The sequence below is a fragment of the Scylla paramamosain genome, chromosome 11, assembly GCF_035594125.1.
Source record: "Scylla paramamosain isolate STU-SP2022 chromosome 11, ASM3559412v1, whole genome shotgun sequence".
NCBI classification, from domain to species: domain Eukaryota; kingdom Metazoa; phylum Arthropoda; class Malacostraca; order Decapoda; family Portunidae; genus Scylla; species Scylla paramamosain.
The window spans coordinates 7,343,912-7,360,000 of record NC_087161.1 but is presented as its reverse complement, the minus strand read 5'-3'; the positions used below and the strand labels follow the sequence as shown (position 1 = coordinate 7,360,000).

Genomic DNA, 16,089 nt, shown 5'->3' with positions numbered 1-16,089 from the left:
GAGAGAGAGAGAGAGAGAGAGAGAGAGGCACCCCTATTTTTCTCCTCCTCCTCCTCCACCTCCTCCTCCTCCACCTCCTCCACCTCCTCCTCCTCCATCTCCTCCTCCTCCTCTTCCTTATTATGGACACAGGTGGAGTAGGAGGAAGTGGAGGAGTAATAGAAAGAGGAGAAGGACGAGGAAATTGAAGAGGAGGAAGAACGTTTGGCCGTCTGGTTTCGTTTTCCTTTCTTTATTAAAACATTTTCTCTTCTACTTTTTTATCTTTTTTGCTTTATTCTTTTCTTTCTTTTCTTTTTTCCTATTTCTTCCTTTCTTTCTTTTCTTTCTTTTTTTCTTTTCTTTTTTTCTTTTCTTTTCTTTTCTCTTTCCTTTCTTTTCTCCTTCATTTCTTTCTTTCTTTCTTTTCTTCTTCTTCTTCTTCACCTTCTTCCTGAGTCTCTCCTGCATTGTACACTTATTCCCCTCTTTAGTTTGTTCTTTCCCTATATCTTTTTTTTTATTTTCTTCTTTCTCCTCCTCCTCCTCCTCTTTCTCCTCCTTTTCCTCCTCTTACCATACCTTTTCATCTTTACCTGGCTTAACTCAATATTTCTCTCTCTCTCTCTCTCTCTCTCTCTCTCTCTCTCTCTCTCTCTCTCTCTCTCTCTCTCTCTCTCTCTCTCTCTCTCTCTCTCTCTCTCTCTCTCTCTCCCCTTGTTTGTATTCTGCCCCACTCTTCCTTTTCTCACACACTCATTCACTCCTCCACACAGATTACTTCCTACACCCACTCTTATATTGCTTTTTTCTTTCATTTTCCTTTTTTTTTTTTTCTTCTCCTCCTTCTCCTTACTTTATTCATATCTCCACGTTTCTCCCATAAGATCTTGTTTTCCAATCATTCATTCATTCGTTCATTCCTTCGTTTATTCATTCATTGGTTTAATCCTTTATATGCTCTTTCTCTGTTCCTCTTTCTTTCCCTCCTCCAGTTATTTTGTTTTTTGTCTTCTTTCTGTTTTTTTTTCTTTTCTCACTCATTTAGTCCTTCATTCATATATTCCTTCTTACACACTCCATCTTCTCCCTTTGCTTTATTTTTCTTTTCTTTTTTCATCTGGTTTCCCTTTTCTAATTCTATTTTCTCGTCTTTTCCTCCTCATCACATTACTCTCGTTTCTATCTACTTCCTCATCTCTCCATCTCGCCCACACACACTCTTCCATCTCATTCTCTCCCTCTCTTGACACATTCCTTGCTTCCTTCCCTCATTGTTATCCTTATTATTCTCCTTTTTTCTTATCTCATCATCTTTCCACAACTCCTGAGAGACGAAGGAAGGAAAAAAGTGGCGGTGAATATTGAATGAATGAAACGCAGAGAGTTAGATTAAAGGATACATTTGTAGGACAGCTCAGTTGTTCCCACTCGTCCCCCACTCGCCATCCGCCTGTCATCATCTCCCTGGCTCCTGTAATGGGTTAGCTACGCCACTCATTGACGGAATTATGCAGTGATGGAGGAAAGGGCGGGAATAAAACAGTATCTTTCCAGGATTCTCTTTTTTTTTTTTTTTGCGGTGTTTTTTTTCATTGTTTTTTTTTAAGTGTGATTTTTTTTTTGTGTGTGTGTGTTTCTATGGTTTGATTTAGTGTTTTATTATTTATTCTAGTATGTTTTTTTTTCATTTTTACCATTTTTTTTCTATTTTTTTACTCATCTTTTTTTTTACTTTGTGTTTTCTATTTTTTCCATGTTTTAAAGTTTCATTTTTTTCAGTCTTCTTTTAATCTCTTTTTCAAGGTTTCGCTCGTTTCTGTATCTTTTCTTGTGTTTTTTTTTTTTTTAGAGTTGTCTTTGTTATTTTTTTTACTTTTTTTTCGTTTTTTTGCATCTTTAAAAGTTTCACTCGTGTTTTCAGTTAATATCTTGTTTTCTTTTGTCTTCCATTATTCTTTTTGTAGGTTTTAAATCTTTTTTTGTCTCAGTCTTTTTTGTGTTTCTGCTTTTTTAAAATTAATTTATATACCTTTTTTCTCCATGTTAGGAATGCCCTACACTGTCAGAATTTCACCGTGGTGGAGGACAGCGACAATGAAACACCAGTATCTTCTCGCTCTTGTATTTCGTTTTTTTTTTTTTAAGACAACTCTAGAACATTAAACTTTTTTTTTTGTATTTTTTGCCTTCCCATGACATGACATGCAAGAGAGAGAGAGAGAAAGCTATCTTTTCTGAAGGATGGAGCGGGAGTGATCCAGACAAACAGACAGACAGATAGACAGACAGACAGACAGTCATAGGTATGTATTCTGGAGGAGGGAAGAGTATCCCAAGCAGACAAATAGACAGACAGACAGACAGCCAGAAACAGCTATCTTTCCAAGGGGAGGGAGTGTGGGCTGGAGTGAGGAGAGAGAGGAGAGCGTACCAAACAGACAAATGCTCTTCATGCGTAGCTTATCTTCACTCAGAGTGCTGAAATTCCTCCTGTAGTATTCATGAATGTCTGAATAAGTATTGTGTAAAGATTTCCACTTGACAATAATTCTTCTCCCATGTATACAGCACACGTAAGGATGTATGCACCACGTATACATACAGACGAGTATAAGGGTGCTCAAGTATTGACGAGGGATGAAGAAAACATGAAAGCATTACTGTATGTATGACGTGTGACAGATAAAATACATGGGCGGTAATGTCAAGTTATAAATGAACGTTTGAGAGAGAGAGAGAGAGAGAGAGAGAGAGAGAGAGAGAGAGAGAGAGAGAGAGAGAGAGAGAGAGAGAGAGAAAATAAAAGCTGCTACACTCTCATGTCCCAGCAGTGATATATTTTTCCAGGTGCAAGTTGCCACCGCCACGAATCTTGCCCGCGCGGCCGCAGCTCCATTATTTATGTAACAGCGAGTCCCGAAAGGATGGCAGCTCGGAAGTTATCTATTTATTACTTTTTCCTTTCGTGCGTTGCCTCGTCCACTCGCTTCGTCCCGCACCACGCCTCCGAGTACTGCCTGGAGTGTGGGCTGTGGATTGAGGAGCAAGTACAGGCGAGGGGTTTGACAAGCTGATCTCACTCTCTTTGAATGCCATTGACTTTAGATAAGAATGCATATTTTAACACCGTAAAGGTTATTTATCTATTTTTTTTTTTTTTTTTTTAAGTATGAGAGGCACTGGACAAGGGCAATAAAATTTATGTAAAAAAATTTACTCACGGAGGTGCCAGTCCCCAATGAAGAGCCAAAAAGATTAACCAAAACCAGAAAAGTATCTTGAGGCCTCCCTCTATGGTTTGTAATAGAAATGAGTCAGGTTTGTGATCAGCAGGTAAGGAGGTGAGCTTTATCAGCCCAACTCTTGCATATTAATGATTCGCTATAGATAAAAAAAAAAAAAGATGATGATGAAAATGTCACGTGTTGCGATGGTGGGCCGTAGGAAATATCCGGGGCCAGATTTACTCTACGGCAGCAGTATAGAGTGAATAGACATCACCAACTGCCAAGTGTACACGCAGTTCCGGCTCGTACACTTAAACACTTTGTTCTCTCATAATGACGATTTCCATAGTCCAAAGCGATAATATGTCGGATTTTTCATGTGTGTCTTTTCCATGCGGTAATGTAAAATCCTTGTTAATTTATTCCTGGAATCATGAGCCTGTTCGGTGTAGTAGAGATAAGGCGTTCAGTGTAGTAGGGATAAGGCGCTAAAGTGTTTCAGAATACGGTTCTTTATGTGGCAAGGTGAAGAAACCGGGACAGAATATCATGATCAGGGTAGTTTAGCTCTACCATGATGGTGGCCTCTGCGAGAACCTTCACTCTTATCTCACTGAATTGTAAACTTTGGAATAGCCGCACTATTCTGCTTTTCCACGAGGTCAGGTGAAGAAACACCGACAGAATGTTATGATCAGGGCAGTGTAGCTCTATCATGATGGGGGTCAGTGCGAGAATGATACAGCACCTTCACTCTTATCTCACTGAATTGTAAACTTCATAACAACCGCCCTATTATTCTTTCCGTGTGAAGGGCCTCGTGATAACCGTGCCAGGCGTCCGGGGTGATGCTGCGGTGTGTGCGGGACCTCTTGGGCTGCTGAATGAACCTTGAGATGAGTTTCGCGGCGGCAGTTTTTCTTAAGGAGCTGCGGGTCTTTTGTGCACCCTGCATGGCTCTCTCTCCCTCACCCCGCCACCCGCCATACCTCTGGGTGCACCTCAGGACGTCCATGCGTGATTGTGTCTCCGGCCAGATGTGCTTTCTCTGTTCTTTGTATGCATATCGTTGTGGCAGAGTGTGGTTGGTGTGTGGCTGATGTGTGTGTGTGTGTGTATGTGGCTGGTGTGCGGATTGGTGTGTGAGAGGTGTGTGTGTGGGGGGGGGTGGTGTGTGTGTGTCTTGTGGCTGGTGTGTTGGTGTGTGGCTGGAGCGAGAGTTGCAATCTTTCCTTAAACAAGCGTGGGAATACCTTCACTGCAGAGGAAGAACGAAAAATTATGCATGATTGATGGATGGATAGACAGACAGACTGACTGACAGGCGGGCCATAAATATATTTAATCTCCTCTTAGGTAAAATGAATATAACAGCATCATATAGAGGGCGAGCAGTCACTTTAACCCTTTCAGTAATAATCAGTCTTTCCTCTCATCTACAACTTTTAAGAGGTATTTCTTTGTACTACAGTCTCTCAGATGCATACTTCTATAGCTTAGGAAAGATTAAATTAACCTCATATTCTCTTTTTACTTACGAGTCGTCCATCCAAACAATTTATAACAGTGGGCCAAGTGTTAACAAAAGGCGGCCATAGTGTAGTAATAGGGTTAAGAGGGATGTTATGCCACCTCTTATATATTCTCTTGCTTCCTTTTTTTTTTTTCTTTTTTAGGACCATCGTGTTAGGTTGTCAGTTTTGGGTTTGGTGGGAGGGAGGGAAAGGTTTTGATCGCATGGCTGAGGCACGCAGTGGTTGGCTAAATGAGAGGAGGTGGTTTATCTTGAGCGTCAGAAGGAGAACCAAAAACTATGGAGGATTGATGATTGATTGATTGATGAATACATTGATAACAGATTCTTGTTATTTCTGCGTGGCACCAAAGAAGTCATCTAGTACTGCACTGACGAAGGACTGATGGATTGATTGATTTATTGTTTGACTAATTGCTTGACTGATTAACTGATTGAGTGATTGTTATTTCTGCGTCGCATAAAAAATTCATGTAGCATCGCATTATAAAACATTGACTGATTAACTGACTGACTGACTGATATATTAAGATTTTAGCGTTCCAACAAGTAGGTAAGTCACACAGCGCCGGGTCGATGCAGGATTTATTCAAACTACCATATTCTGAAACACTTCTGTGCCGCACCTCTACTAGTTTTAAAAGGCTCTAATTAAGGTTATCTGGATTTTTAATGGAGTTTTTATAGTTATAGTGACAGATTAACAAGGTTTTTACATTACCAATAGGAGAAACACTCTTGAGAACCCGGCTTATCATCTCTGTGGCTTTTGAAAATAGTCATGGTGAGAGAGCAAAGCGTTTTAGAATACGGGCGAAAGTCTGAACGATGCTGTCACGATCCTAAGAGGGGAAAGTGTTGATGTGCTCCTAGTGTTGCCTCCTGCTCGGGTAAACCTTTACTAACGCTCGTATTCCGAAACGCTTTGCTCTCTCACCACGACTATTTTCAAAGACCACATAGATGATTATCCGAATTCTCAAAGAGTGTCTATCCTGTTAATAATGTAGAACTATTGTTAGCCTGTGACTAGAATCATAAAAAAACACCCTTAAAACCCGTGTGAATTTATTAAAGCCTATTAAAAGGAATGGAGGTGTAGTGCAGAAGTGTTTGAGAATACGGTTCTGACCCATTAGGTCCTCCCTCCGCCGCGTGATTGCACATCAGTCACAGTGCTGAGTTTTCTGAGGGAAATTTGACACGGGAAAGGAATCAGTAAGGTCAGAAAAAAGACAGTAACCAGTAATGTTAGTCTCCATATGCCCGCTGTTGGAAGTGAAGGCCGATGATTAAAGGAGAAGAAAAAAGAAGAGGGGAAGATGGTGATGAAGAAGAAGAAGAAGAAGAAGAAGAAGAAGAAGAAGAAGAAGAAGAAGAAGAAGAAGGAGGAGGAGGAGGAGGAAGAAGAAGGAGGAGGAGGAAGAAGAGGAGGAGGAAAAGGAATACAAAGGAATACAAAGAAAAGCCAAACAGCAACAGACCTTTTGGTCCTTACAAGGCTGTTTGGTAACTACTTCTAACTAGCTACAGGGAAGAGAGACAGGACAGCATAGCAGAAGAGACAGGACAGCATAGCAGAGAGACAGGAAAGCATAGCAGAAAAGATCGAATTCGACGAGGATGGGATTCGAACCCACGCAGGGAGACCCTATTGGATTAGCAGTCCAACGCCTTAACCACTCGGCCACCTCGTCATAAATATCTTTCCTAAACTGCGACAACGGCCAGGATTCGAACCCGTGCGCCTGAAGACCTACTCGGCTCCCATATTCGCGTGGGACCTCTGTACTTAATACCGTGATGTGTCAATGCAGGAGGAGGAGAAGGAGGAGGAGGAGGAGAAAGTGGAGGAGGAGGGAGAGGAGGAGGAGGAGGGAGAGGAGGAAGAGGAAGAGGAGGAGAAGGAGGAGGAGGAAGAGGAATACAAAGGAATACAAAGAAAGACCAAACAGCAACAGACCCTGAGGTCCTTACTAGGCTGTTTTGGGTAACTATTCTACTCTATTAGTGAGAGGGACAGGATAGCACAAAAGAAGGCTCCTCCCCATCCCCCTATCCCTTCCAGCCGAAGCTGGCCGGAAAAAGGAAGTACTACCATGATGTATAAAAAATAAATAAATAAATAAATAAACATGGAATTTGAGAGGAAAGTAAGAAAGAGATGATGTCTACTTGTATCACATCTAATTTACATACAGTCCTATTTTTATTAGTGTCACCTGATAAGGCGTTTCCTCCACTTTAAATTTGATCGAATGGGATACATTTTTACTAGATGATCATAATGATGGGTTAGTTGCTCAGCAAAGACTCAATTCCTTATACCATTACTGTGACGGGGTCAGCAGCAAGTCGCCGAGGAACCTACCCATCACTAAGGTCTCTTTAATGTGATTCCTTTTCTTTGTTGTAAATTAGTTGTTTTTCTTCCTCAGTGAAATATACCCTCATCAGATGACAGGCAGTATTGCACCGAAAGACGAAATATCCGCGGTAAAATTTTTATTAGGTGAACAGTGACAACCGGGTATTTGACATCAGATATTTATCAAGGTGATTTTTAAATGTTTCTATTGTATTCCAGCTGACTACGTTTGAAAGCAATCATTCAAAATATTTACGACACGGTTAGTGAGGAAATGCTTGGTCTCATTTGTTACAAATCACTGAGCGTGTATCTTGAAACCGTTATTTCTAGTTGAGTTGGACTGGGGCATTGTGAACAAATTTTCTTGTTTAACGTTCGTAAAACCTTTGAAGCGTTTAAAAACTTCGATGAGGTCACCTATTATTTTCTGTTTAGTTAAGGGATATAATTCAAGTTTCTTGAGCCGATCTTCATAAGATTTGTTTCTTAGTCTCGATATCATTTTCGTTGCCCTGCACTGAAATTTTTTTTTTCTAATTTTTCGATGTCCTTCTTGTAATACGGTCATCAGAATTGTACACAATACTCAAGATGTGGGCTCATTAGCATATTAAAAAGAGTAAGTATTACCTTTTCTGATTTGAAACTGAAACTTGAACCGATAAAACCAACCAGTTTATGAGTGGTTTTCGCTACTTCCGTTATTTGGTTACAAGGTTTGAGGTCTTTTGAAAGTATGACGCCTAAATCCTTCTCTTTATTAGCATTACTTAACTGAATATAGTTCATTGAATAGGCTTCTTGCGGTTTTTTTTTTCCAATATGTAATACGTGACATTTATCCAAATTAAAATTAATTTGCCTCGTCTCTGGCCATTTCACCAGCTTGTTTAAGTCGCTTTACATATGTTGGGGCTGGGATGCTGAGGAAGCTGCTCTTGCTATTTTTGTATCATCAGCAAATTTTGTTAATTTACACGTAATTCCTTCTTGAACGTCATTTATATATATTATAAAAGTATAAGACCCAGAACAGATCCTTGAGGAACGCTACTTTCAACACTGGTCCAGTCTGAAGTATTTCCATTGATTACTACGATATTGTTTACGATCTGATATCCAATTTGCTATCCAATTCAAAAGATGAGATTTTGATTTACTAACAAGACGCTGATGTGGAACTCTGTTAAATCCTTTTTGAAAATCGAGGTAAATTACATTGACTGACCTAGTGTTATCGTATATTTTAAATATATTATTGTAGAATTCGAGTAGATTTGTGAGGCATGAACGCTTGTTTCTGAATCCATGTTGAGAATTTCTAACTATGTAATTTTTTTCTGAGAAATTAGCGACTTTGTCTCTTATGATGGATTTCATTAGTTTTCCGACAACTGACGTCAAGGTGATAGTTACCGCGGTGTGACTTGTTTCTTTTTTTAAATATCGGTGTGACATTTGTTAACTTCAATACCGATGGCATTACTCCAGTGTGTAATGATTTGTTAAATAAGATGAAGTGTTTTTTTTTTTATTTCATGTTTTGTTTCCTTAAGTATCATGTGGTGGAATTTAGTCGGGGGCCAGGATTTTTATTGATTTTGACGTTATTTATCGCCAGCAAGATATCTCTTCTCTGAAAAGTTATTGAGCTAATATAGGAACCTTTGTTCTGAGCTGCTGGGGTGGGCTGACTAATTTCTGTATTTTCGGATGTGAATACTGATGCAAAAAAAATAAATAAATAAATAAAAAAAATAAAATAAAATATTGGCCATATTGATGTGATTTTTCGTGTGTTCACCACTTACCATAATTAGCAGTCCAGTGGTTGAAGTTAACACTTTCTTCTTTTTAACCTAACTGTAAAATTCTTTTGGATTTGTTTTACTCAAATTAGCAATCCGAATTTCGTGATCCATTTTGCTTTGCTTTTATGATTTTTTTTCGTATAGCGTCTAATTATGTCGTGTTTGAGTTTTTTTCTCCCTCAAAGAAAGAGGAGGAGGAGGAAGGGAAAAAGAGGAAGAGGAGAAGACAAAGAAAAGGAGGAAGAGGAGAAATAAGTAGAAAGAGAGAGAAGAAGAGAGGAGGAAGAGGAGGAGGACGAATTGCGCTCAGATGAAAAGGAAGAGGAAATAAAAACAAAAAGAGAAATAAGAAAACAATTAAGGAAAGAAGAGCATGGAAAGAAAAAAGGAGAGGTGACTGAAGGAAAGAAGAGCATGGAAAGAAAAAAGGAGAGGTGACTGACACGCGAAGACACTCCCAACTTTCTCCAGCTTTCCTTACTATCTCACGAGTACGTCGACACAAGAACACAACTATTATTAGCCAAGGGTGGGCATCTGGAATATGAACGGGACTCTGTTGTGGTGCACTGTGTTGTGGCGGCCTCAAAATAACATAACAGAGCCACGAGAGACGGAAGGGGCCAGCAATACAGTACAGGACGAACACAACAACAGCACCTGCCTCCATTACGAAGTTAGTGAAAGGAGACTTGCTTTGTTGGATACGAGGAAGAGGAAGGCCTTTTTAAATAGTTTGGTTGGGTGCTGTGTATTTTTGTTGCTCTTAGCGCTTTCATTGGTGATTTGTTAACATTTAGAGTGCTGTAATGAATTGTTTGTATAGACATAAAAGAGAGGGGAGAAGAGATTATTGTTATTATTATTATTATTATTATTATTATTATTATTATTATTATTATTATTATTATTATTATTATTATTATTATTATTATTATTATTATAGTTTATTGACAGTCTTTCCAAATATGAAATAAAAATGGCAAAAACATCACAGTAAAACAATACAAACAATAGAGAGAGAGAGAGAGAGAGAGAGAGAGAGAGAGAGAGAGAGAGAGAGAGAGAGAGGAGAGAGAGAGAGAGAGAGAGAGAGAGAGAATAGAAGGTTAATTTCTTTTCCAAACTGGAGAACTACTTAAAAGGCTGCAGTACAAAAGTAAGTGTAAATCATTATAAATGCTTATTGAAAGTCGCCAGGTAGTGAAAAAGGTAAATGAAAAAAAAAAAGGTGAAAAATACGAAGTTAGTCTTATTTTTCCTAAGCTGTAGAACCGTTCAAATGACAAGTACAAGAGTGTGTAAGTAGTTATAGATGTTTATTGAAAGTTGTCTAGTAGTGAAAAGATTAATGGCGGACATGATAATGGATTATAATCATGAAGAGGGGATGAATAGACTCACGATATCTTACGTAGAGGAGCAGCAACCGCTTCCTTACCATCGCGACGTGCATAACCATCGCAACGCATCCACGCATACCATACAGTCCTTGGCGTGACACGGTAATAATATACATCATTTCACGGTAACCTAATTATCGCTGTATGGAATTGCTTAATTGAAGTGAAATTAATCCTGTCCTATACAGAATTTTATCATGAAGACAATTATACACTTGTCATTTTCGCTCATAGTGACTGTCATATGACCACGATGCTGTGGCCCGCTGAATCAGTCAGTCAGTCAATCAGTCAGTCAGTCATTCAATCACTTAAAGACAAATATGATTTTGGTGACTGTTTGAATTATTACACACAACACAGGGCAACGAAAATAATCGTAAGTGCATCGGAATTTATTAAGAAAAAAAGGGACCTGTCCATTGTATCTAATCCTTTTCTTCGACTATTCTGAGACAGAATGAACGAAAATATATATATAATTATGAAGACATGATGCGTGTGAGTGAGCCGGGGCGCCTGCGAGGGAAGCAGCAGCGGCAGAAGCGCGGGGAGCATTTAACAATCTTGGAGGGTCTTGCGTGTCATCAATCTTCCCGATGAAATTCTTGGATGCATTGTTCATGAAAGTTACAGATTGGCAATGCGGGGGAAAGCTTGAATTCAGGGTCGTGTCCCGCACTATAAATGCTGTTGCTGCTGCTGTTGTCCCTGCTGCTGCTAACCTTGCTGCTGCTGCCCCCTGCTGATGCTGCTGTTACATACCAATATAGCATGCTGTTGTTTATGCTGCTGATGCTGTTGCTGCTGCTGCTCTTCCTAATACTACTAATACTACTGTTGCTGCACCAGTTGCTGCTGTTAGTGCTGCTGTTGCTGCTGCTGCTGCTGTTGTTGCTATTACTATTACTACTACCTACTACTACTACTACTACTACTACTACTACTACTACTACTACTACTACTACCTACTACTGTTGTTACTACTGCTACAGAAGCAAAAACTGCCACAGCAACAACAACAGCAGTAGCATCAGCATCAACAACAACAGCAACAACAACAAGTACTACTACAACTACTACTAATCCTACTACTACTACTGCTACTACTACTACAACTACAAGTACAGAAGCATGAACAGCCACATCAGCAACAACAGCAGTAGCAGCAGCATCAACAACAGCAGTAGCACCAGCATTAACAACAACAGTAGCAGCATTATCAACAACAACAACAATAACAACAACAACTACTACTACTACTACTACTACTACTACTACTACTACTACTACTACTACTACTACTACTACTATTACGACCATTTACTACCATAATATCATAAAAACCCAAGTCACATCGCTTAATACACACACACACACACACACACACACACACACACACACACACACACACACACACACACACACACTAATGATCCTGCCCGCCTAGCCCTCTAATCACCTGTTATAATTATCCCCACCTGACGGTCTGACTTACCCGTGATGGATATACAACTAAGCTTGTCCCGCGACCCCTGCGGTGGGCTCCTGCTACCTTGTGTTCCTCCTCCTCCTCCTCCTCCTCCTCCTCCTCCTCCTCCTCCTCCTCCTCCTCCTACTCAGCCTTCTTCTTCTCCCCTTTTTCCTCTTCCTACTTCTCCTCCACTTATTACTACTTTTTTTTCTGTCGTTGTTGTTTGTTGTTGTTGTTGTTGTTGTTGTTGGTTGTTGTTGTTGTTGTTGTTGTTGTTTATTCTTTCATTCATTTTATTCTTTCATTCATTCATTTGTTTTTCCTGCTACTTTCTTCATTAATAAGTATAACTACTACTACTACTACTACTACTATTATTATTATTATTATTACTACTACTTTTACCACCACTACTACTACCACTACTACTACTTCTACTACTACTATTGCCACCACTACTACTACTACCATTATCAATACTAATGCTATTTTCAATACAGTTATATCCACAAATAGAAATACTGCTATTCTCTAAACACACACACACACACAAACACAGGCCTTTCCGAACAAACACGCCTGGCTGGACTAAGACAAGAGCAGCTAACGGATGTACTCTCCTCTCTCTCTCTCTCTCTCTCTCCTCTCTCTCTCTCTCTCTCTCTCTCTCTCTCTCTCTCTCCTCTGTAGGAATTGATTAGATACATATTTTTTAAGAGATAAAAGGGAAGGTAGACAGGAGAAAGGAAGGAGAAGAGGGAGAAAGAAAAGGCTAGAAAGGAGGGAAGGAGGAGGAATTAGGGGACGAGTGGACGGAGGGATTAGAAGAGGAGGAGGAAGAGGAGGAGGAAGAGGAGGAGGAGGAGAAGGTAAGAGTGGGATAAATGTAAAGCAGACTCTATGAATAATGTTTGAAGGTAATTTCTTCTTCTTCTTCTTCTTCTTCTTCTTCTTCTTCTTCTTCTTCTTCTTCTTCTACAATGCCTTACTGAATCATTCTCTCTCTCTCTCTCTCTCTCTCTCTCTCTCTCTCTCTCTCTCTCTCTCTCTCTCTCTCTCTCTCTCTGATTGACCTTTCTCTCCCCTCCTTCCCCTACCAATCACTCTCCAGGCACCACCACCCCTCCCCCACCCCCTTCCCCTCCCCAAACTGGTGGAAGGAGGAGGGGGAGGGGGAAAGGGGCAGTGAAGGAAGGGAATGGAAGGGGAACGGAGGGAATGGGGCTTCTCTTATTAAGATGGATGGATGTCCCTTCTCTTCCCCTCCTCCCCCCCTCTCTCTCTCTCTCTCTCTCTCTCTCTCTCTCTCTCTCTCTCTCTCTCTCTCTCTCTCTCTCTCCTTAATCTTTCTCTCTCTCTCTCCCCCTTTTTATGTTCTCTTTTTTCTCTCCTCTCTCCCTCTCGATCTCTATCTTGCTTTCTTTCTCCATCTGTTCTTTTTTTGTGCCCGTCTCTCTATCTCTCTCTCTCTCTCTCTCTCTCTCTCTCTCTCTCTCTCTCTCTCTCTCTCTCTCTCTCTCTCTCTCTCTCTCTCTCTGCCCTTATTGCCGTAACGCAGGATAAGCGGCAGCGCACCGCGGCTTTGATCCCTGCTAGGGTCGCCGCCAGTGACAAATAAGGTTCAGGGAAGCTCTTTAGGACGCACGCAACAAGAGAGAGAGAGAGAGAGAGAGAGAGAGAGAGAGAGAGAGAGAGAGAGAGAGAGAGAGAGTTTGTAAGACATGAGAGGCCTCTGCAGTTGGTTGGCTAATGAGAGGAGAGAGAGAGAGAGAGAGAGAGAGAGAGAGAGAGAGAGAATTACGCCATATATTTTTTTAAAATTAAGCATTTAATCTTCTCTTTGTTCTTTCTGTTGGTGTATGTTTGTGATCTTTTTTCTTTCGGTGACATCTCTCTCTCTCTCTCTCTCTCTCTCTCTCTCTCTCTCTCTCTCTCTCTCTCTCTCTCTCTCTCTCTCTCTCTCTCTCTCTCTCTCTCTCTCTCTCTCTCTCTCTCTCTCTCTCTCTCAAGTGTCCTGTTAGTAATAGATTAAGCCAATGATTCATTCTCTTCATTCTTCTTGTGGAAGAGCAACAGGAAAGATATATGTCTGGAATGACTAATTTCCTCTCTCTCTCTCTCTCTCTCTCTCTCTCTCTCTCTCTCTCTCTCTCTCTCTCTCTCTCTCTCTCTCTCAATAGGAGAGCCAGAATTAAAGATGAGATGATATTTTCTGTTGGAGAGAGAGAGAGAGAGAGAGAGAGAGAGAGAGAGAGAGAGAGAGAGAGAGAGAGAGAGAGAGAGAGAGAGAGAGAGAGATTAGTAGACATAGATGCAGAAACAAAGGTAAAAACACAAACAAGGAGACAAACAAACGAAACGAGAAGCACACACACACACAGAAAAGCCGACAGACATACATACATACAGACAGACAGACAGACAGACAGACAGACAGACAGACAGACATATGTAATCATGCAGATAAATGGATAACAAAAAAAAATCTCTTATTCATCGTTCACCCATACAGAGAATCCATTATATCTATGCAAATGCACCGGTTGCTTTGAAATCAAAAGCATTTCGTCTCATCAACTCCTCTAACTGTCTCTCTCTCTCTCTCTCTCTCTCTCTCTCTCTCTCTCTCTCTCTCTCTCTCTCTCTCTCTCTCTCTCTCTCTCTCTCTCTCTCTCTCTCTCTCTCTCTCTCTTCGCTGCAGTGTTGCTTCTCTTGCTGTCTTCTGTCGATTCTATCACGCTAACTCCTTTTTTGATCTTACTAACTGCATGCCTTTCCCACTCCTGCGGTCTCGCCTCGCAAAGCTTTATGCCTTCTCTCATCACTATTCTGTCCACTTCCTTAATGCAAGATTTAATCAGTATTCTCAGTTTTTAATTCTTTTTGTTGGTAAACTTTGGAACTCCCTGCTTGTTTATTTCCTTCTACCTTTGACTTGAACTGTTTCAAGAGGGAGGTTTTAAGATACTTTTCAAATTCTTGGTAATCCTTTTTTGACGATACTCTGTAAGGACTGGCACCTTCCGTGAGCCTTTTTTATATTTACAGTTTTTTGTTGCCATTGCTCCTCTTGCATGAAAAAAAAAAAAGACAGACAAATATGTAGATAGACAGAAATTGTTAGATAGATAGGTAGGTAGATAGATAGATAGATGCATCATTCAATAACTATAAATATTAAAACACATCCATCCATTCAGACACATCAATCAGCCACACATCCACACAGCACCCACACAACCTCCACAGAAAACTAGACAAACCATCAGCTTTCACCATGCTCCCCCGGCAGACCCACACAAATACCCACACACGACTATCCACTTAGCACTCCCCCCCCTCCCCCACCGCACCGATCTACCGCCGGCGCCTCTCTGGAATGCCTGGAGGCTGGAAATGTCAAGCTGGCAGACTGACTGACATTTTCTGGCATTTCCAAACTCCCCGCTCAATACCCGACCCGCCACCGCCGTCGCTCCGCCACTGCCGACCGACCGACCGACCGACCGACCGACCGACACAGCGACCGGCCACCTCCCTCCCCGATAGCTATTTTTGTGTGCTGTGTGGATGTGGCTAGACTGACAGACATACGTACACATACACACAGGTAACACTGCCATAATACATCACTTCACTGCCCCTTGTTACACTTCCCTCATACAGGATACTCAATACAGTGTTCTCCTTTATTTCACTTTATGATACACTATACTGCGTCACAATACATGCATACGCTGGATTTCAGCTGTATATACACGTATACGTACACGCACCTACACGCACACCCACACGCACGCACGCACACACACACGCTTCACAGATGCGGTAAATAAATAATCTCTCAGTTTACCGCGTCCCTGCACAGACACACACACACACACACACACACACACACACACACACACACACACACACACACACACACACACACACACACACACTGCATACCTCCCTCCCTCTCTCTCTCTCTCTCTCTCTCTCTCTCTCTCTCTCTCTCTCTCTCTCTCTCTCTCTCTCTCTCTCTCTCTCTCTCTCTCTCTACCCCTTTAGCTCCATCACTATATCAGGAGCAGTATATGTCTTCCTGCCCTTTTTCCCTCCTTCCTGTGACCTAAATTTTGTGAAGAGGGAAACATCAGGTCACCTCATAAACTAAATTGGTCCCCGCCTTTTCTTTTTTTTTTTTTTTGGTGGGGGACAGAGGGCGGCGGGGATATGGGAAGGGGGGAGATGTGAGGCAGGGGATGAGAATTCTTTTTGCTTTACTGTTTATGGGAAGCCGTT

At 41.1% G+C, this 16,089-nt stretch overlaps 1 non-coding gene across 1 annotated transcript; it reads right to left on the bottom strand.

Annotated features, from left to right (window-relative positions):
- Positions 1–6,358: 6,358 nt before the first annotated feature.
- Positions 6,359–6,440, bottom strand: Trnas-gcu (transfer RNA serine (anticodon GCU)). The gene has a single exon. It is a non-coding gene; the product is annotated as a tRNA-Ser (tRNA).
- Between the last annotated feature and the right edge of the window lie 9,649 nt (positions 6,441–16,089).